This window comes from Saccopteryx bilineata, chromosome 5, assembly GCF_036850765.1.
Source record: "Saccopteryx bilineata isolate mSacBil1 chromosome 5, mSacBil1_pri_phased_curated, whole genome shotgun sequence".
Taxonomy (NCBI): domain Eukaryota; kingdom Metazoa; phylum Chordata; class Mammalia; order Chiroptera; family Emballonuridae; genus Saccopteryx; species Saccopteryx bilineata.
This window is the reverse complement of record NC_089494.1, coordinates 196,953,359-196,980,869: the sequence shown is the minus strand read 5'-3', so window position 1 is coordinate 196,980,869 and position 27,511 is coordinate 196,953,359. Positions and strand designations below refer to the sequence as shown.

General features: G+C 37.3%; 1 protein-coding gene across 6 annotated transcripts in view; it reads right to left on the bottom strand.

Annotated features, from left to right (window-relative positions):
• The window catches only part of MAPK10 (mitogen-activated protein kinase 10), a 343,572-nt gene extending 318,042 nt beyond the window's left edge, over positions 1–25,530 (bottom strand). For 5 of the 6 annotated variants that reach the window (XM_066280170.1, XM_066280166.1, XM_066280168.1 and 2 more), the window contains exons 1-2: positions 25,139–25,530; positions 18,212–18,326 (exon numbers count right to left, since the gene is read on the bottom strand). The gene's annotated coding sequence lies outside the window, so the exon portion shown is untranslated. Of the gene's footprint in view, positions 1–18,211; positions 18,327–23,691; positions 23,814–25,138 lie in introns of those variants that run through there. The other variant, XM_066280167.1, reaches the window with a different exon arrangement.
• Between the last annotated feature and the right edge of the window lie 1,981 nt (positions 25,531–27,511).

Genomic DNA, 27,511 nt, shown 5'->3' with positions numbered 1-27,511 from the left:
CCTTCTTTTTTTCTTTAGTGCTACTTACAAATCTTCATTCTACCCGGGATTTTCTGACTATACGAATAAATTAAGGTTTAAAAGACAGTAGGACAGGCGGAGTCACAGGGAGCAGAGGACAGCTGTCAGAGAGAAGGGGGGTGAGGGGATGGGACCAGAGAAGGGGAAGGGATTAGTGAAATTATATATATATAACACATAGATGCAGATAACAGGACAGCAAATCCCAAAGGAAAGAGGGGTGGGAACTAAGGGGAGGGGGGCAAAGGGGAAGTAATGGGGGACAAGGGGGTGGGATGAGGGAGTTATATTGGGTGGGAGACTTGAATCCATGATAACACAATAAGCTAAAATTAATAAAATTTTGTTAAAAAAGGGAACAGTAGGACAGCCTGACCAGGTAATGGCGCAGTGGATAGATAGAGCATTGAACTGGGACATGGAAGACCCACGTTTGAAACCCCAAGGCCATCATCTTGAGCGTGGGCTCATCTGGCTTGAGCGTGTGCTCACTAGCTTGAAAGCGAGGTCACTGGCTTGAGCCCAAGGTTGCTGGCTTAAGCAAGGGGTCACTCCCTCTGCTGTAGCCCCCTGGTCAAGGCACATATGAGAAAGCAATCAATGAACAGCAAAGGTGCCGCAATGAAGAATCGATGCTCCTCATCTCCCTGTCTGTCTGTCTGTCTGTCTGTCTCTCTGTCACAAAAAAGAAAGAAAAAAAAGACAGTAAGACAGAGAGAGAACCTCAGTCATTAATCTAACAGTCCAATTTCATTTTCCGAACATTATCTTCAACTTTATCTTCATATGTAAAGAGGCAGTAAAATCTAATACAGAAGCACACAGATTCTACTCGGCTACTCATTAAGAATGAGATCTTGACATGTTACTTAACCCATCTGTGGTTCAGTTTGCTCATCTGTAAAATGGGCATAATAATAGTTCATACCTCGTGAGGTATTGTGAAAAATAAATGAGATATTATATGTAACATACTCAGGTATATTATCTGGCTCAGAATAAATTCTCTATAATTATTATTAATTTTATTTTAATTTTTTTATCTATTGATTTTAGCAAAAGGAAAAGGAAAAGAGAGAAAGAAAGAATAACATTGATCTGTTCCTGTATGTGCCCTGACTGGGGATCAAACCAGCAATCTCTACGCTTCAGGATGATGCTCCAACCAACTGAGCTATCCAGCTAAGGCAGTATTTAGTATTATAATTACTATATAATGCATATGTCATAAGGATTACAAAAATAATAGCTAATAGTCAATAATAATTATGCAAAGAGATTTCCATATGTTCCATACATGAAACCTGTGAATTTATTGCTGTACCAATTAAAAGTGAAACAAAGGCTCAAAGAGGTTGTGAAGGAGCCCAAAATTACCTAAGCAGAAATTCAGTTAGGACTCAAGCTCAGATTCCAGAATCGACTCTTAACCATCATGCTGTTTCAGCTGGGTGATGGTACTTGCTAATAGGCATTGGAGTTTTGTTCTGTGCCAAGCATCGTTCTAATAACTTTACATCTCTGATATCTTATATCTCATGAAAATTAATTCAAATTCTCACAACTACCTTATGAGACCAATGATTTTTATCTCCCTATAGTTTATTCTCAATATTATTTTGTGTTGGTTTTAGGTGTGTAGCATAGACACAATTGTATACTTTTTAAACTGTTGCCCTTGATATTTCTAGTACCCACCTGGCACCATACACAATTATCTCAATATTATTAACTATATTCCCTATGCTGTACTTTACATCCTCATGACTATTTTGTAACTACCAACTTGTATGTCTTAATACTTACACCTGTTTCACCCAGTTCCCTCATGCCCCACTCCTCTGGCAACCACCAGTCTGATGAGACCTATGCTTCTATTGGTCACATTTTACAGATCAGAAAACTGAGAGGCCAGGAATTAGGCAACATGGGCAAGGTCTCACGACTAGAAAATTTGTAAAGTGACTGTACCACACACAGAAAGTAGGTCAGGTCAAGGTGCTAAATTTAAATCTCATGACTTAATGTCAGATTGAGTATCACAACTTTAGAAAAGGAAACTTCCTCCTGGTATAGTCATCTGAACAGTTTGTAAGCCAGAATGATTAAGACAGATACTCAATACTGGAATCATAGAAGAAGGCACTGATTAAATGCTAATATATTCTGATTTGCCTTACTACTCAATTATTTTCCCACTATCTAATAGCAGCTATTTTTAATAGTCATTTCCATTCTATCTTCTACAATTTGAATAGATTCACTATTAACAAATATAGATGAACTTTTCTCAGGAAGGAAGATTATTGCTTTCATTTGGTTCCTGTCTCATGTAAGTTAGAGACAATGTAGCAAGAGATGATGGGCGACTATTCAGCCAATGCAACTATGACAAAAGGAGAATCAGCCAATGATATATTTGACCAAAACTCACAGAAATTTATAGGCCTTATTTATCAACAGTTATAGATAATAACTGATTGGGCACTGAGTAGGACTATAGTTATCCAATAATTCCTAACATCCTTATGCAAGTTCAATAAATGAGTCTTGTTTTGATGAGCAGAGCACAGGTTTGGTTGTAGGCTCAACCACCCTTGGAGTCTCACCACTATGTATCAAGGGCTTGGCGCATGTTTCAGAGAAATCTCAATGCATCTAGTTAATATGAGAAGATACCTCTGAAATCCAGAGAAACATAATTGATAGTGAGGTCAGAAACATACTTCTACAGATCTTGAAAACAGATTAAGTAAAATACAAAAGTTAATCAGAAGGATAGCAAGCAAAATTTCTTTATAGAAAGATTGTGTGTGGAATATTACATGGCCATAAAAAAGAAAGAAACCTTACATTTTGCAACAGCATGGATGAACCTGGACAGTATTATGATAAGTGAAGTAATCCAATCAGAGAAAGACAAGAACCATATGATTTCACTCATATGTTAAATCTAGAGAACTAACAAGCAAAACAGAAACAGACTCACAAATAGAGAGCAGGCTGACAACTGTTAGAGGTGGGGCTGGAGGAAAGGGTAAAGAGTTTGAGCAAAAAGAAAGAAAAAAGAGAAAAAAACTCATGGACAAGGACAACAGTGTGATTATTGCTGAAAGGAGAGTTGGGGAAAGGTAAAGGAGAGCAATGGGAGAATAGTGATGGATGGAGACTTGACTTGGGATGGTGAACACATAATACAGTGTACAGATGATGTGTTGTAGAATGGTGCACCTGAAACCTGTATAAATTTGTTAACCAGCGCCATCCCAATAAATTTAATTTTCACTTAATTAATGAAAAGTTAAAGAAAGATTGTGTGTAAGATAGCAATGTGTCATGGAAAAGGATTTCAGATAATCAGAACAAGTTATTTGTAAGAATATGTTATGAAAATATGCAGAGTTAGGACAACAATTAAAGACAGTGAGGCGCCCTCAGGCAAAAGCCTTGAGCAGACAAGAGTCTAGGGGCCTCTCTGACCAGTACTAGAAACAGTGCATGCTGGAAACAGCAAAACATTAGGATAAGATTCAGTAACAGAAATGTTTAGGCTCTCAGACAGAGATTAGGAATCAGCATATTGCTTGTCCTTTACTTCACCCCCATGACAACTTCTGTTGTCTACTTCTTTGAGTTACTTGTACTGGCTAATAAATATCTGAATAAAGCTGGGGACAGGGCTTCAGTCCTTCGGTCTGCTGACCAGGCTATTGCCTCCCCTCAGCTGCTCAGAGCATGTCATCTAGTCTCCAAGTAGTTCATTACTGCCATGACAATTATTGAATCCCTTATATTTATAGCAGAATTAAATACTTGATTTGCTAGGTAAAAGAAAAGCCCCATTGGAATATATAAAGGAACAATGAATAAAATTTAAGATTTGGGGGATTCTTCAGAATATTATTACAAGTGAAAAACAAAAAGGTTGATGATCAATTGTGTGGTCACAAAATAACTATTGATAAACAAATAATGAATTAACAAGATATGAATCAAGATCCTGATATAGGAAAAAAGATGTTAGTAATAATGGTAATAAATGTGACCAAAACCAAAACAAAACTTGGCAGCTATAAGAGTACATAATGCTATGTGCTTTACATTCATACCTTCACAATAGCCTTATGATATCAACACCATTATTAGTATCATTATACAGATGAAAAAACTGAAGCTTAAGAGATTAGGTGACTCAAACAAGATCTCATATGAAGTCATAGAATTTGGGTTGAAACCGAGGTAGTCTTATTCTGGAGTTTACAGGCTTAGCCACCATACTATATAGCTATGCATTACATTAATAGAAATAGCCATAAGTAACAAGAACACAGTTGCAAGTATTTGACACATCAAATGTCTCACCCCATTTGCATAGAAAAAATCAGGATAATTAAGTCTCTGTTAGCAATGGAAAACATTGCCAGAATAGAGTGATTGAAATAATGGGATACACTGAAATTCAAATACTCTTTTTTTTAAAATTGATTTTGAGAGGAAAAGAGAAAGACAGGTAGGGAGAGAGAGAGAGAATGGGAGAGGGAGAGAGAGAGAAAATGAGAGAGATAGAGAGAGAGAGAGAGAGAGAGGAGAGATGAGAAGTAGCAACTCACAGTTGCATCACTTTAGTTGTTCATTGATTACTTCTCAAATGTGCCTTGACCAGGGGGCTAAACTAAGCTAGTGATCCCTTGTTCAGGCCAGCAACCTCAGGGTTAAGCCAGTGACCTTGGGCATCAAGCCAGTGACCTTTGGGCTCAAGCCTGCAACCTTGGAATCACATCAATAATCCCATGCTCAAACTAGCAACACCGTGTTCAAGCTGGCAAGCCCATGCTCAAGCCAACAAGTCCACACACAAGCCTGTGACCTTGGGTTTTAAACTTAAGACTTCAACATTCCAAGTTGGCACTCTACCCACTGTGCCACCACTGGTCATGTGTAAAATTCAAGTACTCTTAAAATAACTTGCCTGCTAACCAGTAAAATGATTTGCAATAAGTAAGATTCATAATAAACAAAATGAAATGGACTTCCATGCCTGGCTTCATCTTCCCACAATGGAACAGACAGAAAATAAGTTTGCTATGTAGGCATTTTGTGGTAATGACTTTACTGTTATTAACAGTGACAATAATTCCAGGCAGTATTTCATATTTGCATAGCAGCCATCAACATTGGAGCAAAAGCAGCTGGCAAACATTCTTATTTGTTTTATTGATAGCTGAGATTAATAGAGTGCCTTTCTGTCAAAGAGCTCATTAATCCTCACATGGACTCCTGTGACACAAATAGGCAAGTGATGTATCTCTACATTTTGCATATGGAGAAGCCAAAAGCCCACATCCTGTGTATAAGTGCTTAGCAATAACATGGTTAAGCATACAGTGAAATCATAAAGAATCCAGTATTTCCCTTCCTTACTGACTTAAGTCCTGTCACTCACAACTTCTAACTCCAAATTACCTGAAACCTGGAGGCCTTCTCTTTCTACTGGATCCCTCCCCACTGATTAGCATTGCCTTTTCTTCAATCTGGGTTCTCATCCCTTCCTTCTTTCCAACTGCTCACCCTGCCTCCATTCTCTTTCCTTTCCAAACCACTGTCTCAACGTTGCTGCCAGAATCATTGTTTCTGTTGTTTTCTTAAATCTTCTCAGAAAATAGCTGTAGCTCTTCAGTGTCTATAGAAACAAACCCAAATTTCTTCATAGATAATCACTGATTTCCGTCAATCTAGACCCAATCTGTGTTACAAGCCATATCTCTGATTGTCATCTCCTTGGGCCTAGGTCCCTCAAGCCTAAACTTCTGGACCCCAAATGCACTCTTTTCCTTGCTCATTTTGTTCCCTTTTCTAGAAGTAACCTATCTAACTCTAATACTATCAAAACTATCTTCACAATTCCACTCCAATGTTATCTCTCTCATAAATCCCTTCTAATAAATTCTTCAGTTGAAAACGGCTGCTCCCTTTATTTCCCATCATATTCTACCTAGGACTATTATGACTTATGAAAGTACATCTGAGCCCTGGCCAGGGAGCTCAGTTGCTTACAGCATCATCCCGATACACCAAAATTGTGGGTTCGATCCTAGTCAGGACACGTATTAGAATAAGCCAATGAATGGAATAGATGAGTAGAACAATAAATGGATATTCTCTCTCTCTCTCTCTCTCTCTTTCTCTCTCTCTCTCTTCCTTCTCTGTCTCTCTCTCAAATCAATAATAAATATATTATTTAAAAAAAGAAAGTATATCTGTCTTATTAGAGTGTTCTGTCACTGAGATTCACAGAGAGTCAACTATGTGTCGGCCCTGTGACACTTAATGAGAAATAGACCTCAGCCTTCATGTGATTAGAGGCTAATAGCCTTCATCATTTGGAGTTCCTCCTCCAAATGACAAAACACTATATTTTTTCAGTTTTTCCAAAGATGGTATACAATCATTCAGTACCATTCTAGATACACAGAAGAGATGATAATTCATTACACACAACAGACAATTTTTAAAAATAGCTCTCAAAGTATATATAAAATACAGACCTCCTGAGGAACCCCAAGATCTTTTTTAGGGGAGTAACTGAAGTCAAAACTAATTCCAAATAATATTAATGCATGGTTTGCTGTTTTCATTCTCGTTTTCTTTCAAATATGTATGTAGTATAGTGTCTACCAGAGGCTGCATGATGTGTGATATGACAACAGATTAAAGTATAATTAGATAAGAGTATTCATCTGTTTACTATTAAATCAGTTATTAAACAGATCTGAAAAAAATGTAAAACAATGCCACTTTTTTAATTTTTCTTTTATTAATTTTTAGAGAAGAGAGAGAGTGAGTGAGAAAGAGAGAGAGAGAAGGGGGAGGGAGAAGCAGGAAGCATCAACTCCCATATGTGCCTTGACCAGGCAAGCCCAGGGTTTTGAACCAGCGACCTCAGCGTTCCAGGTCGACGCTTTATCCACTGTGCCACCACAGGTCAGGCCACAATGCCACTTTTAACTAAATTATTCTGCAAAAAGTAGTTTTCATTAAAAGATATATTATCTTAGCATGTAATATGCTTTCTGTTGTTAATTTTTAAATGAATTACATAAATATTTTAAATTTTTATCTTAATTTCTAATACAGTAAATACCAATGGATAGAAAATATATGCCAAAATTCTTTGGGTTCCTCAATAAACTTCAAGAGTGTAAAGAGATCACGAGACCACAAAGTCTGAGAATTGCTTGCTTCCTTAGAATACTGAGACTCATGTCTTTCTATGGAACCCTGAGCATTCCTGGGTGACAGTTGAGACATTTGTAATTGCAATGTTTCCTGAACTCAACCTTTATTCACTTACTTATGTTTTCCCTTTTTCCTTCCCACCCAAAGGCCCCTGATTCAACAATGAACTGCTTAAGAGCAAAGACTTAATAAAATTTATTTTTGTAGCTGTAGCCAGTAAATATTTCTGGGAAGAAGTGGGAGAGAGAGAGAGAGAAGAAAGGAAGGGGGGAAGGAATGCAAAAAAAGGAAGAAGGGAAAAAGGGAGAATCATGTCTTATTCATTCTTCAGTGATTACACCACAGTAATCTACCTGTTGAAAATATTTGTTAACCTTCACATAAATGTGTGAATTGATACTATCTAAAGTGATCAAGACAGTGGTGCGATTCAGCCAGTTTGTACCAGTTCTACAGAACTGATACCTAATTTTCTGTTGAATTTGGCCAACTGGTTGTTAAAGTGGCACCTGTAATCAGGGTTCTCTCTAAGGTGGGCACCTGGACAGCTGCCCAATGTGAAAATCACAAATTTACATTCCTTACTCTTTTTTTAACATTCATCTATCTGCACAACGACACATTCTAAACACCCGTAGTGATGTTCATTCAGTCTATAGGTGAAAAAAATTGTAAGTGAGGATGCCAATCAAGAAGCAATATGGAAATATCTTAAATAACAGTTTTATTGTTTTTTTGTCAGGTATTATTTAATATATTTCATTAATATTTTAAAACTCTTTCTTATAGCATTATATAGTTTTTTATGTACCTCTTTTATTGTTCTTATTTAAGTATTAAGTACATGAAATAAACTACCTTTCAAAATATTGGGTTTTTTGAGATAAAATGGTCATTAGGGCAGAGAACTGGTTGTTAAATTATTTTACTCCCACCACTAGATCAGGATGCTAATAATTTCACCAGGTATATTGGTAAATCCCAGCGCAGCTTAGAAACCATGATTTTTAAAGGCAAATTTAAAAGATTCCTCCATAAGAAAATCAATGAACAGACATTTTTGTGCACAGCTGTCCTTCAACAGCAGAAGACAAGTTTTAGATAAAGAAAGATACACATTTGGGAAACAGATGCCGTCAATTTGGTTGTTTATGCATAAATGATATTCCATATGGATAACATAGTCTCAATAATTACAAATGAATTCCTGTACCTAAAATATCTTACCTCTTGATTTAGAATGAGATGGGTAGGATTGGGTTACAGATAAATAAAAGGGGCAAGTTAAAACAAAATTGAGCATTGGCAAGACTGTCTTCAAGATCTTTCAGGCCTCCATTTGGCTCATTCCTCCCTTTCAGCTTTTTATCCTCATGAAGTTTCTTCATTGACTTGATTTGATAATATTATGAAGCTGCTTTTTATCCTCATAAAGTCTCTTCATTGGCCAAGCCAGAGTATTCCACTTGGGCCTTGTCTTTTGGGTGCCATCCCATGCTTTCATTTAATCTGTATAATTTATTCCACATAATTTCCACAGTTAGAAAGAAATTTAAACATCATCAAGCACAACAACCTTCACACAATTAAAGCGCAGCTAGCTTAACACTTGCCCAAGGGAGTAGCAATTCACAACAGAGCTGGGATGAGACTCTAACATCAAGATTTCTTCTTTTTCCAAATGAAAATTTTTTAAAAATCTAATAGACCCCTAACAAAGCACTGTCTTTTGGTGCTATGTTGATTCCCTCCCTATATTAAAATCTTTCCTATGTATTTAATTGTCTCAGTTTCCTAAAATGTTAATGCATTAAGACATTTAATCAAGGGTAGATATGATTCAAAATTTATTCTTACCAATTTACACCTTAGGGCAAGTAAGTTTATTGGGTTAACTAAACCAGTTTACCCCATAACATTTCTATTTTAACAGGAGCAGTCTTCAATCAAATGAGTGAGAATTTTGCTCATTATATCAGGTTCAGAAGCAGAGAGCTGAGAACCAGAGGGTATTTTGGCTTTTTAAATAATAGCACAGAGACATTTATACTCAGTTCAAAATATTAGATTTGATATCCTGTAATGATCCACATTGCTGACCAGAACATTGGTTAACAAGAGTATAGTCAACAGACACATAACAATATATTTGGCTGAAACTCATTAAAGAAGAAATAATGAACATAATATACCACATAAACAAATGAAGGATAAAAAACTCCATGATCATATCAATAGATGCAAAAAAAGCATTTGATAAAATCTAGCACCCATTTACAATAAAAATTCTCATCAAAGTAGAAATAGGGGAAACATATTTCAACATAATAAAGGCCATATGCCCCTGGCCAGTTGAGCATCAGCCTGGCATGTGGATGTTCGGGGGTTCAATTCCGATTAGGACACTCAGGAGAAGGACCCATCTGCTTCTCCACCTCTCACCCTATCGCTTCTCTCTCTCACACTCTCTTTCTTCATCTCCTGCAGCCATGGCTCAATTGGAGCAAGTTGGCCTCAGGCACTCAGGATAGTTCCACAGCCTCTGCCTCAGTCACTAAGATGAGCTAGGTTGCTGAGCAATGGAGTAACACCCTAGATGGGCAGAGCATTTCCCTCTAGTGGGCTTGCTGATGGGTCCCAGTTGGAGCACATGCAGGAGTCTGTCTCTGCCTCCCTTCCTCTCACTGAATATAAATAAATAGATAACAGATGATAGATAGATGATAGATAGATAGATAGGTAGATAGATAGATAGATAGATAGATAGATAGATAGATGCCGTATATGGCAAAACCATAAACAACATTATACTTAATGGGAAAAAATAACAAGTGTTTCTCTTAATATCAGGAACAAAACAAGGCCTAACTAGGCGTTAGTGCAGTGGATAGAGCCTCAACCTGATGCTGAGGACCCAAGTTCCAAACTTTGAAGTCTCTGGCTTGAGCGCGGGCTCATCTGGTTTGAGCACAGGATCATAAACATTACCCCATGGTTGTGCTGGTTTGAGTCCAAGGTTGCTGGCTTGAGCAAGGGGTCACTGGCTCACTGGAGCCCCCCAGTCAAGGCACATATGAGAAAGCAATCAGTTAACAACTAAGGTGCTGCAACAAAGAATTGCTGTATTTCTCCATGCACCTTAATTTTGGGGCCCGAAATTTGGGGGAAAAAATGTATTACATAAAGTTATTGAACTCAAGTTTTATTCATCATAAAATTCATACAATTCCTCATCACTGACAAAACTCCCATCCATTAGCTTGTCCTCATCTGTATCTGATGACAAATCACTGTCTTCCTACATTGCCTTGTCCTCAGCTCCATCTATAGCATTTAAAATGCCACAAACACTGTATAAGACACACTCAGTTTTTAGATCCCACATTTTTCGAAAAAGGGTGTGTCTTATATGTGGGGAAATATGGTAATGCTTCTCCTCTTTCTTTTTTCCTGTCTGTCCCTTTTTCTCTCTTAAAAAAAAGAAAAGAAAAAAGAAACATAGACAGTAAAATCTCAGATATTCTTGTAGCAATATTTCTTCTGATCACCTTGAGCAAGGGAAACAAACAAAATTAAAACAGACTGACAGTTGTCAGAAGGGAGGGTGGTTGGGAGTGCTAGGTGCAAAAGATTAAGGAACTAAGCAAAAATAAAAAAATCCTTATAAATGCAGACAACAATATGATGATTACCTAAAAGGAAAGGGTAGTAGAAGGAGGAAGAAGAGGATAAATGGGGGTAAATGGTGACAAAAAGAAACTTGACTTGGGGTGGTGAACACACAACTCAATATACATATGATATATTATAGAATTAAATGCTTGAAATCTACATAATTTATCAACCAATGTCATCCCAATAATTTTTTTAAAATCTCATGCAAAAATATATAATAATAATCACATGTAATGATTGCTTTTAAATTATAAACTAGATTTTCTAATAATCTTTAATCTGTAATGGTTTCTAAAGTTAACCAAATTTTCATTAAGATCTCATACTTTTAATAATTATTCCCCTGATGTTGGTTATTGGAATACAGAATTCTTTACTAATAATCTGAGATATACTAACATTTATGCTGACTCACTCTTTAAACAAGCTCCAGGAAAACATCAACACCTAAGTGAAAACATTATTTTCCTGGTCTGACATCAAATCACTTGGGATCTCTCAAATAGTGACAGTCCCAAACTCCATCTTTCTAAAGAAGATAACCTGAGGTTTCACCAATCAGTGAAAAGCCATTGAAATTTTATGCAATGAGAGCTACTTATGTTAGTATTACTAGAGTTAATTAGTCCTAAGGATTTAGTTTCCCAGCTTGGTAATGTGCAGCCATGGAGATACAAGACAGGGCAGCCCTGTAATGACAAGTTTCTGAGCATTTCCCTTATACATCTCATCTGTAAGATACCTGATTCCGCAAACCTGTTATGCTCAATTATATCTCTTTCTACTTTATGTTGTTATCATTTCTTGGAATCCCTGTTCTTACCTTTACCTGGAATTCAAGCCATATCACTGTTTTAAGGCTCAACTTTCACCTTTAACACTGAGAAAGACACGACCTAGTGATAATAAAAGGAAGTGCTTCCAAGTTGGACTCCCTGGGCTCCACCACTAGTCACAAGTCGGCTTCAGTTTTATCATATGTAACATAGAAATGATCAGTAGGAATTCTGTGAAGATTAAATTAATTAGTGTACACAAAGTACTTTAAACAATGTGTGGCACAAAATAACACAATAAATACCAGCCACTATTATAATCTTTATTATAACTCTCATTCTTTCTGAACGTCTCTAAATAACTATTGACTCCTAATTCAGAAGGACCTTAGCGGTCACTTAATTCAACCTCCCACATAAAATAGTATCATTTGGTCAACCATGAAGTTGGTTACACTGCACTGCTAGGAAGTTCAATGTTTTTCAAAAAGTACAGACTTACAAACAATTCTAATAATCAGAAAATTTATTTATATATGGCCCCTACTCACTACTCACTGTTTTCTGTACAACTTCAAAACGAACCTGTACCCTCTATTCTCTTTCACACAATATTCCAGCTTCTGACAAATTAAAAGGACAGTAGGACACTTTGTTTAGGAAGGTAAAACAAATTTTGGCAAAATTTACTCAACAACAAAAATAATAAAACTGAACTGTTATATGAGAAATTAATGTAATCTTTGGATTCGGAGGGTTTTGGCAAACAGTATTCACATTTATCAGCAGATCTATTTAAATAAGATAGTATACCCTCTGTCAGATGCTTTCCAAATTGTATCCATAGGTACTGTATTTGATGCCTTTTTAAAAATTTATTGATTTTCCAGAAAGAAGAAGAGGGAGAGACCGACAGATGACACTCTAACCAACAGAGCTATCCAGCCAAAGCTTGGTGCCTTTTTTATAGTCTAATTATTTCTCTGCAAAATCCCTTTTATTCTTTTCATAATTTTATTCATTCTTTTCATAATTTTTTTCCTGCCTCTGCTTCTAGCTTTTTATATATCTACCTCTTGCTCTATTTTTTTTTCTTTCATCAAGCAATTATTTTAAAAAAATGTATATAGTATTAGCAAGTATCAGGCAGTACATTAGGCACGGAAAAGTCAAAGACATATAATTAGAGCTGGTTCAACTTACTCCCAGGCTAGGGCAGAGAGACAGACTCATAAACAGTACAGTGTTGTGGTAATGCAGTGGCTACAGTGCATAGGCTACTGAGAGAACCCCAGGACAAAATGAAAGACTAACGGAAGGAGTCAGAAAAGGTTTCTAAAGGAAGGTAATACCTGATGAAGCCCAAAGTGAGTCTAGGTAGTGCCTCTCAAACTTTAAATCACCTGAGTATCTTGTTTGAAAGGTCTGAGTCAGTAGAAAATGGGTGAGATTTATCAAGCTCTCAAGTGATGACCATGTTGTTGGTCCCCTACCATTCTTTAATGGCAAAGGTCTTAAATGATGACTAATGATGGTTAGTAAAGGATGGGTGGGGTGAATACAGGCAAAATCAACAGTGTTAGGTAAATCATAGAGGTAATAAACACTGAGTGTCTGTGCTGAGACTAAAGCACAATGGTGTCCCAGGCAATTGGAGAAAACACCAGTGCCCAAGATTGGGACGAGGAGAATATGGTATATTTTAAGAAGGGAATTTATTTCATAGACAAGAGAGCATATCAAAGTAAGTAAGACAGTTACATGGGAACAACTGCAAATCAGATCTGGTGACCTCATTGGTAGAATCATGGCCAAGAAGATAACACGCAAGACTACTTTAAATAAACCTGCTAACAATGCTGATGAGGACCTAACTAATGGCAATAACAATATATTTATTTCAAAGGGAACTGACATAAAAAAATGTTTAGGAGATAAAATTGATTGATTGTATTATCACTCATTAATTTAAAAATTAGGCAAGTTGTAATTTCATTGCATTCCTTGCAGGCCTCGGTGTCTATTCTTTTATTTTTAATTTTTTTTATTTTTATTTTTTTAATTTTATTTATTCATTTTAGAGAAGAGAGAGAAAGGAAGAGAGAGAGAGACAGAGAGGGAGAGATAGACAGAGAGAGAAGGTAGGGAGGAGCAGGAAGCATCAACTCCCATATGTGCCTTGACCAGGCAAGCCCAGGGTTTCGAACCGGCGACCTCAGCATTTCCAGGTCGACGCTTTATCCACTGCGCCACCACAAGTCAGGCTCGGTGTCTATTCTTAATCTGGAATTTAGTAATGTGATCAGGGAAAAGCCACTTAACCTCTTTTGCACCAGGTTCCACATTTTAAAACAATGAAGTGTTGATCAAATAGACAGACATTGTGGTTTGTTTGTTTGTTTGTTTATTTTCAGGGAGAGAGATGAGAAGCATCAACTCATAATGGCATTTTAGGTGTTCACTAATTGCTTCTTATTCGTGCCTTGACAGACAGCGGGAAAGGGGGGTGGGCGGGGGGGGGAGTTAAGACAAGCCCATGACCCCTTGTTCAAGCCAGGGACCTTGGGTTTCACGCCGGCAATCACGGGATCATATCAATAATCCCACGCTCTAGTTGGAGACCTGCACTCAAGCTATTGAGCTTGCACTCAAGCCAGTGACCTCAGGTTTTAAATCTGAGACATCAGTATCCCAGATGGATGCTCTATCCACTGCATCTCCACTGGTCAGACAACACTATGATTTAAACATTAAACTTTATGATCCTGTGTATTAAATTCATCTCTTACTAAATCATGAAATCATAGAATGTGTTCTTAAAACTTACCATAATACCTAGAATATATTGTAAATATACATTGTATGACTACCATTGAAGCCACCTAGCCAACAGGTATTAAAACTTGAGGTTTTTAAATTCTCCCTCTTCTTTACTCATGACATTCATTACTGAATTCAGCTGCTTTATATTTATGTCTTATTGGTGCTTCTTTGGTTTATATCATTAATCTTTCTTAACTGGATTTCTGCAGTAGCACCTTAAGTGTTCTTTCTGGCTCCATCCTAATCACTTTCTATCCACTATCTGAAAAATTAAAGAGCTCTGGAGTCAGACAGACCTGTCCTTGCATGCTAAATCCACTATTTCTTAGCTGTGTGGTTAATATCAAGTTATTATAAACTCTCTAAACCTGAGTTTCCTTATCAATAAACCATAAAAATGATATGAAGATTAAATATTTATAAAGTGCTTATTAGCACAGTGCCTATTTCACAGTAAGAACTCAATAAATGTCTGTTATTATTTTTAAACACAAATCTCATAAAGACTTGAGCAAACACTTCACAAAAAAGGAAAATCAACGCCCAATAAAAAAATGAAAAGATCTCCTTCATTAGTAATCAGCAAAATGCAAATTAATACTTCCATAAGTGCAATTATGTATCCACCTGATTAGCAAAATTTAAGAACTTATAACTCAAGTGTTGATGAGGACACAGAGCTTCTCATACACTGCTGATATAACTGATTGGAAAAAATATTTTAGCATTATTTAGAAAAACTGAATGTGCACATACCTCAAAATCCAGTAGTTCATTTCCTTGATATCTATCCTAGAAAAGCTCTTATACATGTGTACTAAAAGCTATGAGCAATAATACATGTATGTATAAAATGTATTATATATATTTAGAAACTTTATTTTAAATATATTTATTAAATAAGTAATATTGAAACAATCTAAATGTCTATCAACTGTAGAATGGATAATTAAATTTGGTATACTTATGAAACAGAATACTATACAATTTACATGAATAAACTCATGCATCAACACAAAAGAATAACTACAATGTTTAACAAAATCAGATGATTAAGAGCATAAATTATATGATTACAAGATGGAAAACCTACAAAAAAAATATAAGGAAACAAGTGTGACAAAAGGCAGGGTTGTGGTTAGCAGATACTTCTAATGAGAAAGGAAAAGCATCTGATCTTAAAGGAGCAGACAGAGACTTACTGGGATTCTGTGTCTTAATATGAATGATGGTTATACGATATTTGCTTTATAATTACTCCTTAAATAGTATTTTTCATACATTCTTCTATGTGCATAACATATTTCACAATTAAAATATAAATGGGACAGCCTGACCAGGTGGTTCAGAGCATTGTCCTGGCACACCGAGGTCATATGTTGGATCCCAGGTCAGGGCACATACAAGAAGCAACCAATGACCACACAACTAAATGGAACAACAAGTTGATATCTCTCTATCTATCTATCTCTATCTCTCTCTCTCTCCATTTCTCCTCTCTCTTTCTCTCTTTCTTTTCTCTTTCTCTCTAAATATATAAATAAATGTGAGCATGTCAACTTCCTAACTTAAAATCTTTCAAAAGTTCTTCATTCTGGAATAAAATCCAAGATCCTTAGCTTTGTCTAAATTAAGATGCTTCCTAATATATCTTGAATCCCTCTTCATTGCCATCACCCCATTTATGTCCCAGCATAGAAAATAACACCTAATGCCCCCCCCCCAAACAATTATGCTCTCTTAAGCCTGTAGACTTGAAAAATGTCCCATCTTCTCCCTCTGGTGTCCTTAACATTCAGCCAAAATATCACTCCTTCTGGTAAGCTTTTCTTGACAAATGCCCACCCCATCTGTAGTAGATTCTCCTCTGCTGCCCCTCATGTCTGCCCATTTAACAGCACTGGAAAAGTACCGCACTCTTTAAAATATGTTTCTCCCTTTAAAGGGTATATTGTATTGTGACACACCTTTAGACCAGGGGTCTCAAACTCGCGGCCCGCCGAACAATTTTGTGCGGCCCGCAGACTAATCCGCGAAGTTCAAAGACCCCTGTTTTAGACTGAAAGCTGTTAAAGGCAGGTACTTTCTCTTTCATCTATTCTAAGAGCTAATAATATCTACATCACAGATTCTCAATAAGTGTTTGCATAATGAATAACTGTTTAAGATAAGGCAATATAATATATGTTTTCTATATTACTGGGAATGGTACATAATCCAAAATATTAAGTTCATATGAAATTGGCCTTATTTTAGATTGCAAATGGTTGATTATTGGCAATTTAATACATGTTGATTAAGCACAGAATAGTGACGACTATTAGATATGCTTTCTCAATATAACTGTAAGCAGACTGAAATAAAAATCATGATGTGAAATAATTTCATCAGTGTTCTGCAGTTATAAATATGCATTAACTCACTGGGCAGTCAGTCTACCTACCCAGAATTATATAAGCCACTAAGCGAATGAAAGAGACTCATTGAACACTAGCTCAAAACAGCTTTTTTTGGAGTCTTACAAGCACCACTGTCGTACTCTATGTCTCACAGATATAATTTGACAGATAACTGGTTTATCTCTGTTAGAGTCTATTGATTATATTGACTTTGGTAACTATGAAACATCAAGTATTTGATTTAAAATATTTTTTGACTGTGCATGCTGATATTTTTATAATATTTTTTATTTTGTTATTCCTTTATAATATTTTTAAAAAATATTCAGACTAACAGGGCAGCTGGATCTATTTTTAATATTATTTTTAACAAATAAAAGGATTTATAAGCTAAAATATACATAAATTAAGTTTTATAAAACTGCGATATGATTTCTCTTCCCTTATTTCTAATGATCTAAATGTTATATTCATAGATATAGATGTACTTCTATATATTTTATAGAATTGTACATATATGTATATGTATTTAAATGTACAGGAATATATATATAAAGAACTGAGCATTAGAATTTAGTTCAGATAACATTATACGAAGTGAAATAGGTAAATCAGAAAAAACCCCAGGAACTGCATTATTCCATAAGTAGGTGGGACATAAAAGTGAAATTAAGAGACATTGATAAGAGTGTGGTGGTTACGGGGGGAGGGGGAGGGGCACAAAGAAAACTAGATAGAAGGTGACGAGGATAATCTGACTTTGGGTGATGGGTAAGCAACATAATTGAACGACAAGATAACCTGGACTTGTTATCTTTGAATATATGTATCCTGATTTATTGATGTTGCCCCATTAAAATATAAAATTATTAAAAAAAAAGAATTTAGTTCAGAACCAGTTATTCTACTGGAAGGGATGATTGGTAAATATAGGATTATATTGCAAATAATAAAACTACTGACAAATACTATTGCCCAGCTGTTACTCAACCACATGAAATTGTTCATTGCAGTCATTTTACATAGGCTAGTGTCATCCAGGGCGATAGCATCATGGTGTATGCAACACACCCATGCATCTTAAGACCTCCTGCCTGTTATATGTGGTATTAATAGCCCCATACCATTAGTTATATATTCTGTTCTACTGATTTTCACTTCTTCAGTGACATTATTTAAAACAGTATTTTAGATCTATACACTAAATCATATGCAACATTTAAGCTGGTTATAGAAATTGCATGTTTCCTGCTAAGGAACATTTTCAAATTGTCAACTCACCACTGCTTATACGGTTTCTCATCTATAGAAAATGGATCTAATTCAACAGCTTCTTGCATGAGTTGCTATAACGAAGATCTGAGATGATCCTGCCATGGGTGTTCCTCATACTAGCCTAAAATCAAAGCAAAAACACAGACAAAATTGATTTTAACATTTAAATGGGAAGTTCACCTGCATTAAGAAAAACAAATGACTGAGAAGGATAACAGGTGATGGGTGACACAGGGAAGGAATAAAACATCTTGAGGTAGTTTACTCAGTAAACTCATCACAAGCACAAGAACTTTGGTTTTACCAACACCACAGTAGCCGGATATTTAAAAATCTGAACATGAACCCAATAAGTATTGCTACTTTGGGTGATGTGATATGATATTTGGTTTTGTGATATGGATTTGGTTTTTTGATTCAAGGAACCCCCCTACTAAGCTTCAACTGGGACAGCTCCACTGTTGCATGTTTGCATATTTTGTTTTCCATATAAGATTTCATTGAAGCAATGGGTTACATAGTTACCAATAAAAGGGCTGAGAGAAGTTTGCAAACCAATTAAGTATGTGAAATAGAATAAAACTAAAGTTGGTCTGAAGCAGGAAAGAGACCTCTATGTAGTTTTCCCATAATCTGACCTAGTTATAGGCTTGTAACTTCAATCCATTACTGTTACCTCTAGACATTATATTGGACCAGATTTTCCAGGACTGTGTCAGTTTGCAATGTTCTACACATCCTCAAACACAAGTTTTGTTTCTAGATTAAAAAGTATGGTCACCACATCCAAAACAGATGTCCTTTCTGCCCCAAATAAGAGTCCTTTTCTTGGCAAGGAGCTTACAAATGCTGCTAGAAATTCCTCCCTTACCACCATCTGCCCCCAGGTCATGCCATTATGTCACCTATACCAAATCAAAGGAGGTAAATATATGTCTCCTCTGAATTCCTATTACATTTATTGTCAAATCAGTAATATCTCTGGCTGGTTTGCTTGGTGTAGAGCATCAGCCCACCTTGTGGATATCCTGGGTTACGGTACACAAGAAAAGTGACCATCTGCTTCTCTATCCCTCCCCCTGTCCCTTCGCTCTCTCTGTCTCTCTCTTCTCCCGCAGCCATGGCTCGGTTGGAGCAAGTTGGCCCTAGGTGCTGAGGATGGCTCCATGACTTCACCTTGGGTGCTAAAATAGCTCAGTTGCTGAGCAATGGAGCAATGGCCCCAGGTGGGCAGAGCATCACCCCATAGGGGGCTTGCCAGGCAGATCCCAGTAGGGGCACATGTGGAGTCTGTCTCTCTGCCTCCCTGCTTTTCACTTAAGAAAAAAAATCTAAAAAAAGAAATCAGTAATCTATACTATCATATACCTTCTTTGTTATTTAACCTCATCTCCCTAAATGATTTTAATCTCCCAAATGTCAGAAAATATATTACCATTTCCCAAACTCTGCCATCCATACACAGGAGACATTCTTTCAAGGAATACTTATTGTGCCCCAGTATGTGAAAAACAGGCACAGTCAATCCCTTACAGAGATTATAATTTAGTAGGTAGTACAGGAAGTATAGGAATAGGTAATTATCAGTGGTAGGATTCAGCTGTTTCACATGGGTTTGGCAGAACCTATAACTAATTTTTTGTTGAGTTAGGCAAACCAGTTGTTAAAATGGCACTTGTATATTCAGAGTTCTCTCTAAGGTGGGCACCTGGGCAACCGCCCAATGTGGAAATCACAAATTTACATTCCTTACTCTTTTTTAATGTTCATCTGTACAACAGCGTAATCTAAGCACCCGTAGTAATGTTCATTCTATCCAAAGCTGAAAAAAATTGCAAGTGAGGATGCCAATCAAGAAGCAATATGGAAATATCTTAAAAAAGAGTTTTAATGTTTTTTGTCAAGTATTATTTAATATTTTTTCATTAATACTTTAAAACTCTTTCTTATGGCCCTGGCCGGTTGGCTCAGCGGTAGAGCGTCGGCCTGGCGTGCGGGGTACCCGGGTTCCATTCCCGGCTAGGGCACATAGGAGAAGCGCCCATTTGCTTCTCCACCCCCCACTCCTTCCTCTCTGTCTCTCTCTTCCCCTCCCGCAACCAAGGCTCCATTGGAGCAGAGATGGCCTGGGCGCTGGGGATGGCTTCTTGGCCTCTGCCCCAGGCACTAGAGTGGCTCTGGTCACGGCAGAGCGATGCCCCGGAGGAGCAGAGCATCACCCCCTGGTGGGCAGAGCATCGCCCCTGGTGGGCATGCCGGGTGGATCCCAATAGGGTGCATGCGGGAGTCTGTCTGACTGTCTCTCCCCGTTTCCAGCTTCAGAAATATACCAAAAAAACCCCCCCAAAAAACCTCTTTCTTATAACATAATGTACTTTGGGGTACCTCTTTCTTGTTCTTATATAAGTATTAAGTACATGAAATATTAAACAACCTTTGAGGATATATTTTTTATACTTAAAACAGTCCCTAGGGCAGAGAACCGGTTGTTAAATTATTTGAATCCCACCACTGCTAATTATTATATTATATGATAAATGCTATGGCAGAGGTAGTACAGGCACTAAATAATCATTACCAAATAAACAAACTTAAAAGCTTTCCTTCACTTCCAATGTTTTCAAATTCTATTTTCAGTGTATGAGAAGGGGATGATTATTTTAAGAAAGTCATTTGCAGGAAGCACATGGAGCTCCCAGGCTGGTTAACATCTGAAAACCAGGAGGCAGTAAATTCTATGCAAATCACTAAAATGAATTTCTAGTACTTTTATGTCAATGCTGGGTTGTTTTTTTCTTGCTTTCTAACACACACGCACACACGCACGCACGCACACACGCACTGTAGCAAAAACTCCTGTTTGTCACTGTGCAGGCCACTATACAAATATCTATTGCCCTGTAGGGGACTTCATTTTACACCTGCACACTGTATCAGGTTTTAGAACAACTGTGGGTTAAGAATGCTTCTCAGGAACCTTCACTTATTTCTTTGTCCACTCAAAACTCTAATTTCCAGTCCCAATTATAGGGATATATCATATATATATATATATATAATTGCTAATGCACCATATGTAACCTATTTCCTAGGTTGTCTTCAGCACCCCCACCCAGGAATGCAACAGAACCACTGAAGCTGGATGTTCCCATACCCCTGAGGAGATGACTGGCACCCAAGAAGCAATAAAGACCACAATTAGATCAGAACACCATGGAGGAGAAATTATGATTCTGGGAACTGGCCATCCTGCTTGATGACTCTTACAATGCTGGGAACCAGCTCTCTTACTTTATGACTAACTGCATGCCCCCCATTGTACTAACCCCTCCTGAAAAAGTATATAATCAGCCCTCACACTGAGATTGTAAGTCAGGCTTTGGGCTAGAATATGCCCCCTGTCTTCTCAAGTTGCTGGCGATCTTGATTAAAAACGCCTGTTACCCTCTCAGACCCCGTCTCTGCTTATTAGTTATTGCAGTGATGAGGACCCAAACCACAGATCGGTTGTAGTCTGGTAACACTGGAGCCTATGGGTTTTATATCTCATAGTCACCAGGGATAAAAACAGTAAGAAAGGCCACAGTAGCTTGTAAGGAATCCAAAACATCAATTCAACTAAAAATTCCTTTGCCAAAAATAAGTATAAATTTGAGGTCCACTTTCCAAACCAAAAATGTCTTTTTCTAGTTAAAGACCTGAGATCTCTATTTAGAGTTTTTAACCAAGATTCACAATAAGAAATAAAACTCCCCTCCATCAAATGAAGGTAGGCGAAGGATCAGCACCAAAAACATACAGCATACAGATTTTTTACTGCCCCTTCTTTACCTAGATTTCTCTCTGAAGGACACAGTATTGTCAAGCTGGAAAATCTTGACTCAGAATCATACAATTTTGCTATGAAATTATGAACAGAGAGGTAAATTTCTGCAAATCCGAGCTCCAGCTTTAAATTATATTCTCTCTTTCAAACAATCAATATGCAGCATGATCTTTTATCTCAATCAGCAGCAGTGTCTCATCTCAGATTTATGTAATGCAATATATATATTTAGTATGGTAAAGAAACGAGTGGGTTCTGTTCTTCTTCACCTACAAACATCTTCCCCAGTAGTCTATAGCTGCAACTTTTTCCACAAGTCCTTGGTTCTCAGAAGGTGTAAGCGATTCACGTGTAGTAGGAAGGAAGCACTCAGACTGCAGCAAATACAGCCCTGTACACTTTCATCTCATTATTGGACACTTTGTGCCTTTTTTAATAAGTGTTGTAATATCCAACCAAAAGCTTAAAAGAGACTGTAAAGAAAATAGTAGGGGCAATGAAGAAAAAAATTTAAATGTCAATTGGTTTTCTATTCATCTAATTGAAGCAAGTCTCTCTTGCTTTGAGTCTATTATTCTCATAAGCAACTACTAAGCAATCATTCTATTTGAAAGCACCAATTCTACGCAAAGTCTTCTTGCTACAAATGTGACCTGAAGCCAGAACCGAGCAGGGAAGGAGAGCATCTGCCCTCATATTTAACAAACATGAAAACCCCCAATTTGTCTTTATCCTTTATCATCAGTATTAAAATACTTTTTCACTATGATTACCTCCAAAGAAATAGGTTCATTTACATAAAGCCACAATAAAACTTGGAAAAATACCCCTTCATTATAGGAGGCTTTACCTTTAATGTGGAATGCTTTTTCACATTACTTAGGTTAGGCAGATTCATTTTGCTTATGATTTTTCTATAGGATATACCAACAAAAACAAAATCCTACAAATTGTTCTGCAATTTAAAAATATACATATATTTTATAGCCTCCACAATCAAGTCTCAGTTCATTGTAACCTTGACAAATATTGACCACGTACTATGAAACTATTAAATTCTAATAGCAGCAGACATACCAGACAATGACAGCAAAAACACACTTGGCCCCGCTGGGATATGTTCATAAACATCCCCTTCTAGCACGGCAAATACACTCTTCCCAACACCAGATGCTGTTCTAGGGCAAGCAAGCAGGAGACTGGAAGCAGCAGATCTTTATACTCTACACATTATTTCTTATTGCCTCATCATCAAGAATCTTTTTACTGAAACTGCATGAATAGGGAGCAAAGATTTTGTAAGGCCAGGAACCCATCAATTTAAAGCTACTTTGCAACAACAGGAGGGAGTGATATGCAAATGAGGAAGCATGAAGACTCTTTAATATCTAAGGTCATATCACCATTGTCATCTGATTTTCTAGTTCCGTAGTGGGCCGAGAAAACCCAATGTGCTCTATGTGGTAAAATAAACCAGTCCAGTACTATCTGTCTGTTATAAGAGTGAGATAAAGATACAGAAGGGAATACATACCCGAGGCAGCAAAACTGCTACAACCAAACTGTCCGACCCCTAAAACTCAAGGGTTCCAAAGTGGAGTCAAAAGCTGGTAAACTCATTCATGTGTATACTATCTATATTTACAACATATGTGCTCACCTAAGGTAGAAAATCTACACAGGCCTGAGAGGAATGGTCATTCCTGCAACCACTTGGATGTAATACATGGATCAGCATTCAGTAAGATCTTCCAGGGTCGGACAACTAGCAGTCTAGGAATGGAGGGAGAAATCGGACCCGGGGCCCGCAGTGCCTGGCGCACTTACACCCATTTTCCTATCGTCTGAACAGTCGCTTGTCCCACATGACTTAGCCTGCCTCTTTCCCGTTCGTTCATAAAAGTTATTATCAACAGACCAGCAGCAGGCAGGGCTGCTCCACAGACACCGTCAGGCTCTGCAGCAGACAGCCCGTGTAAACAACCTTGTGATTGCTCCAGAGTTGACGGCCCTGGGGTAAGCCATTCTTCTTCTGTGGCTGAAATGCAGTATCCTGGTAAGTTATGTATTTAGGGGGTTAAAGCAGAGACTCCATCGCTAGATTTAAATGTAAGGGAGGAATAAATATATGCATATACATATAATTTTCTTGAAATATCTCTAACCTTGATTTACTTGAAGGTTTTTCCTATAAATCACATTTATTTTGCTGTTGGTACCAATATATAAATTCTAATAAGTATATTGCCATACTTCTGATGATATTTTTTTTTCCCAAAAGAGCTCTGACATTTCTAGGGGACACAGTATCCCAGCACAAAATTATCTGGGAATCATGCCATTAAAAAAAAAAAGAAAAGAAAAGAAAGAAAGAAAAGAAATGCTGCCTGCTGTGACTAAGAGATCACTTTCTTAAAGGGGCCCCTTACCCATCTGACTGCAGTGCCAATGTTTCCTCTCATTTCTAACCTGACCCTTGTTCTGTGTTCCTCTCCCCAGTCTAAATTCAGCTTAAGGTGTTCCTGCAAAAGTCATGCCATTAGTTTTGCAACTAAAATATATATTTACCATTCTCGACTAAAATCTGGAAATATGTCCCAAAATATTTAAGTTACACCTCTCAGGAAGTAATCACAATGCATACTGAACGACATGATATTTTATATTTTAGGGAACCCACAGCATTTCTTGGATGTGGGACTGAGGTCAGCACTTCTAACAAGCACAGCCGTTCTCTTCTCTCTCTCTCTCTTTCTCTCTCCCTCTCTCTCTCTCTTTCTCTCTTCTCTCTTTCTCTGTGCTTCTCTCTGTAGCTCAAATCTGGTCTAAAAACCTCTGGTCACAATAAGAAAGCTCCCTCCCACCCTCTGCCACCCTCACGCTGAACAGAAAGCCTCCAGCACGCCCAAGTCTGGGAAGAGATGCCCCGCACAGAAGGAAAGGCTGGCGGTGTCTCGCCTCCGAGGTAGTTCACTTCGTTAACCCGCTTCCCACCCCACCTCTCCCCTCTCCCCTCCTGGTTCCTCTACCCTACCAGGAGCAATTAATAAATCACCACACCCTCCAAAAACGAGGTTAAAACCCAGAATGAGCAAAGAGCCACCTACCATTCCGTGGTTCAGAACTACAATCCTCATCCAGCAGGGTTTGTCTCAGAAATCCTCCCTACTTGTTTTTCATTAACCACATTTCAAACCGTAATAAGGAAGAGAGTCGTGGGAGGTGGGAAAATAGTTTAAAATTAATGATGCACAGGTGATTTCCAAGAAAACCCAATTTTAAAGTCACTCAAGCCCCTAGGAAATGAGGGGTGAGGAGAAAAAAGGAAAATTGTAAAAATGAAAAAAAGAAAAGAAAAAGGTAAGCAGATAACAAGCACCACCCACCCCCATAAAAATAAAAAGAGAAGAGAAGGATTTAAGGAAGAAAGAAGAAAACGAGTGGCTTGCTGAATCACCCTCTTTCACTGCCTGGAAACCATTGTGCAGCGTGATGCTGCCTGTACCATTGTGGAACCTACCAGAGACGGACAGAGGGCTTGGGGAATGGGGTTGCTATGGCAACTGAAAGGAGCACACATGACGTCAAAGCCCAGAGAGGTCTAGGGAGGGGGAGGAGGGGGAAAGGGGAAGAGGAAAAAGTCTATGTGCAGCTACAGCTACTGTGTTTTCCAGGGAAATGAGGACCAGGTAAAATGGAAAGGAACGGGGATTGTTGGCAGCCACTATCGGCAGCTACATCAGTCCACGGGTCTGCACAATCCGGAGAAACAATCGGCCATGCAGCCCTGGCCCTGTGCACAGCCCAGCTGAGAACAAATGCCCGCAGTCCAAAACACCATTGGAAATACAGTCAATCTCTTCTTTTCAACTAGCTCAGCTTTTTGCAAACAGTACAAAGACACACATAGTATCTGTAAACGTCAAAACAAACAAGGATGATAATAACCTCAGAGGATGTGAGCATTTAAGTCTTGCTTGGACCTCAGAGGTCATTGGCACAGCACTATTCCTCTCCTCGGTTTCCCTTGTTTTTTAATAAAAATCCTAAATAAATACTCACTAAATCAAACTCAACAAACAGATTCTTACACTGTAATTTAAATGTGGAAACAAAATACAAATAATTGAGTTAACTAATTGGGGGGGGGGCTTTTTAATTTTAGATAATTCTCTAGAAAACTGATACAAATTTCATATTACTATTTGAGGCAAATATCTCAAATTTATTTAAGTAGTTTTCCCTGTCTTTGACTGTTTGAGTACATTTTAAAGTCTCCATACAGTATTAATATCTACAAATAATAGTTTCTTGGAATGTGAGCAGTTGACTACTTCCACTTCCAAAAAAAGAAATTTAACCAAGTTTTTTAACATTTGAAAGAAAATTTTATTTACATAGGAAAATTTTCAATACATATTGGGCCAAACCAGCCTCAACCCATGGCCTTTTCAAATTATCTAATCCAGCCAAACTCTTTTTTGCTTAAATTGCTTTGAGATGGGTTTCTATATATTGCAACCAAGTAGTGCTGAGTTTTATACTACTCTACATTATGTTTTGGAACTAGTATACCTACATGAATAAGGAGCTTCTTCCATATGTTAACAGAAAAGATGTAAAATGCAACAGATATAAATGAAGCAGTGATTATAGGTACTCAAATACATCATAAAACTGTATAAAACCGCCTGACCTGTGGTGGCGCAGTGGGTAAAGCGTCAACCTGGAAACGCTGAGGTTGCTGGTTCAAAGCCCTGGGCTTGCCTGGTCAAGGCACATATGGGAGTTGATGCTTCCAGCTCCTCCCCCTTCTCTCTGTCTCTCTATCCTCTCTAAAAATAAATAAATAAAAAAAAAATTAAAAAAAAAAAAAACTATAAAACCACATCAGGTTTTAGAGTTGTTGTTGCTGTTGCCGCTATTTTATTTAGGAGGGAATCTAAAAAAGGAAAGTTTTGCATAAGTTTTCTGTCTTTTTAGTCTATTGGAAAAATTTTGGAAGTCACTCTAATAATCAACAAGAATCGGTTGATTATTAACTTTTAGTCTTGGCAATTGACCTACCTACAAGATGACTATATTTCAAGCAAAAAAAATATACTGATTAGTCAAACAACTTTATAGTACAATGTAATTGGCATTCAGACTTTTAAATTATTGTATTATAAATTTGGATGTCAGAGGTAAGTTCCCAGTAACTGGATATCAAAAAGGAAAAGATGAACTTCAACTCTTATCTCACATTACAAACATAAAAATTAATTCAAGATAAATTATACACTAAAACATAAAAACTAAAATCTATAAAACTACTAGAGTAAAATGTATCTTCTAAAAGACAAAAATAGCTTTCTGATCTTGCAGTAGGCAAAGATTTCTTAGGACATGGAAAGTACTCAACAAATAATAGGAAAAAAAGACAATCAAAATTAAAAACTTTTACTTATCTAAGGTCACCATTAAGAAAATGAATAAAC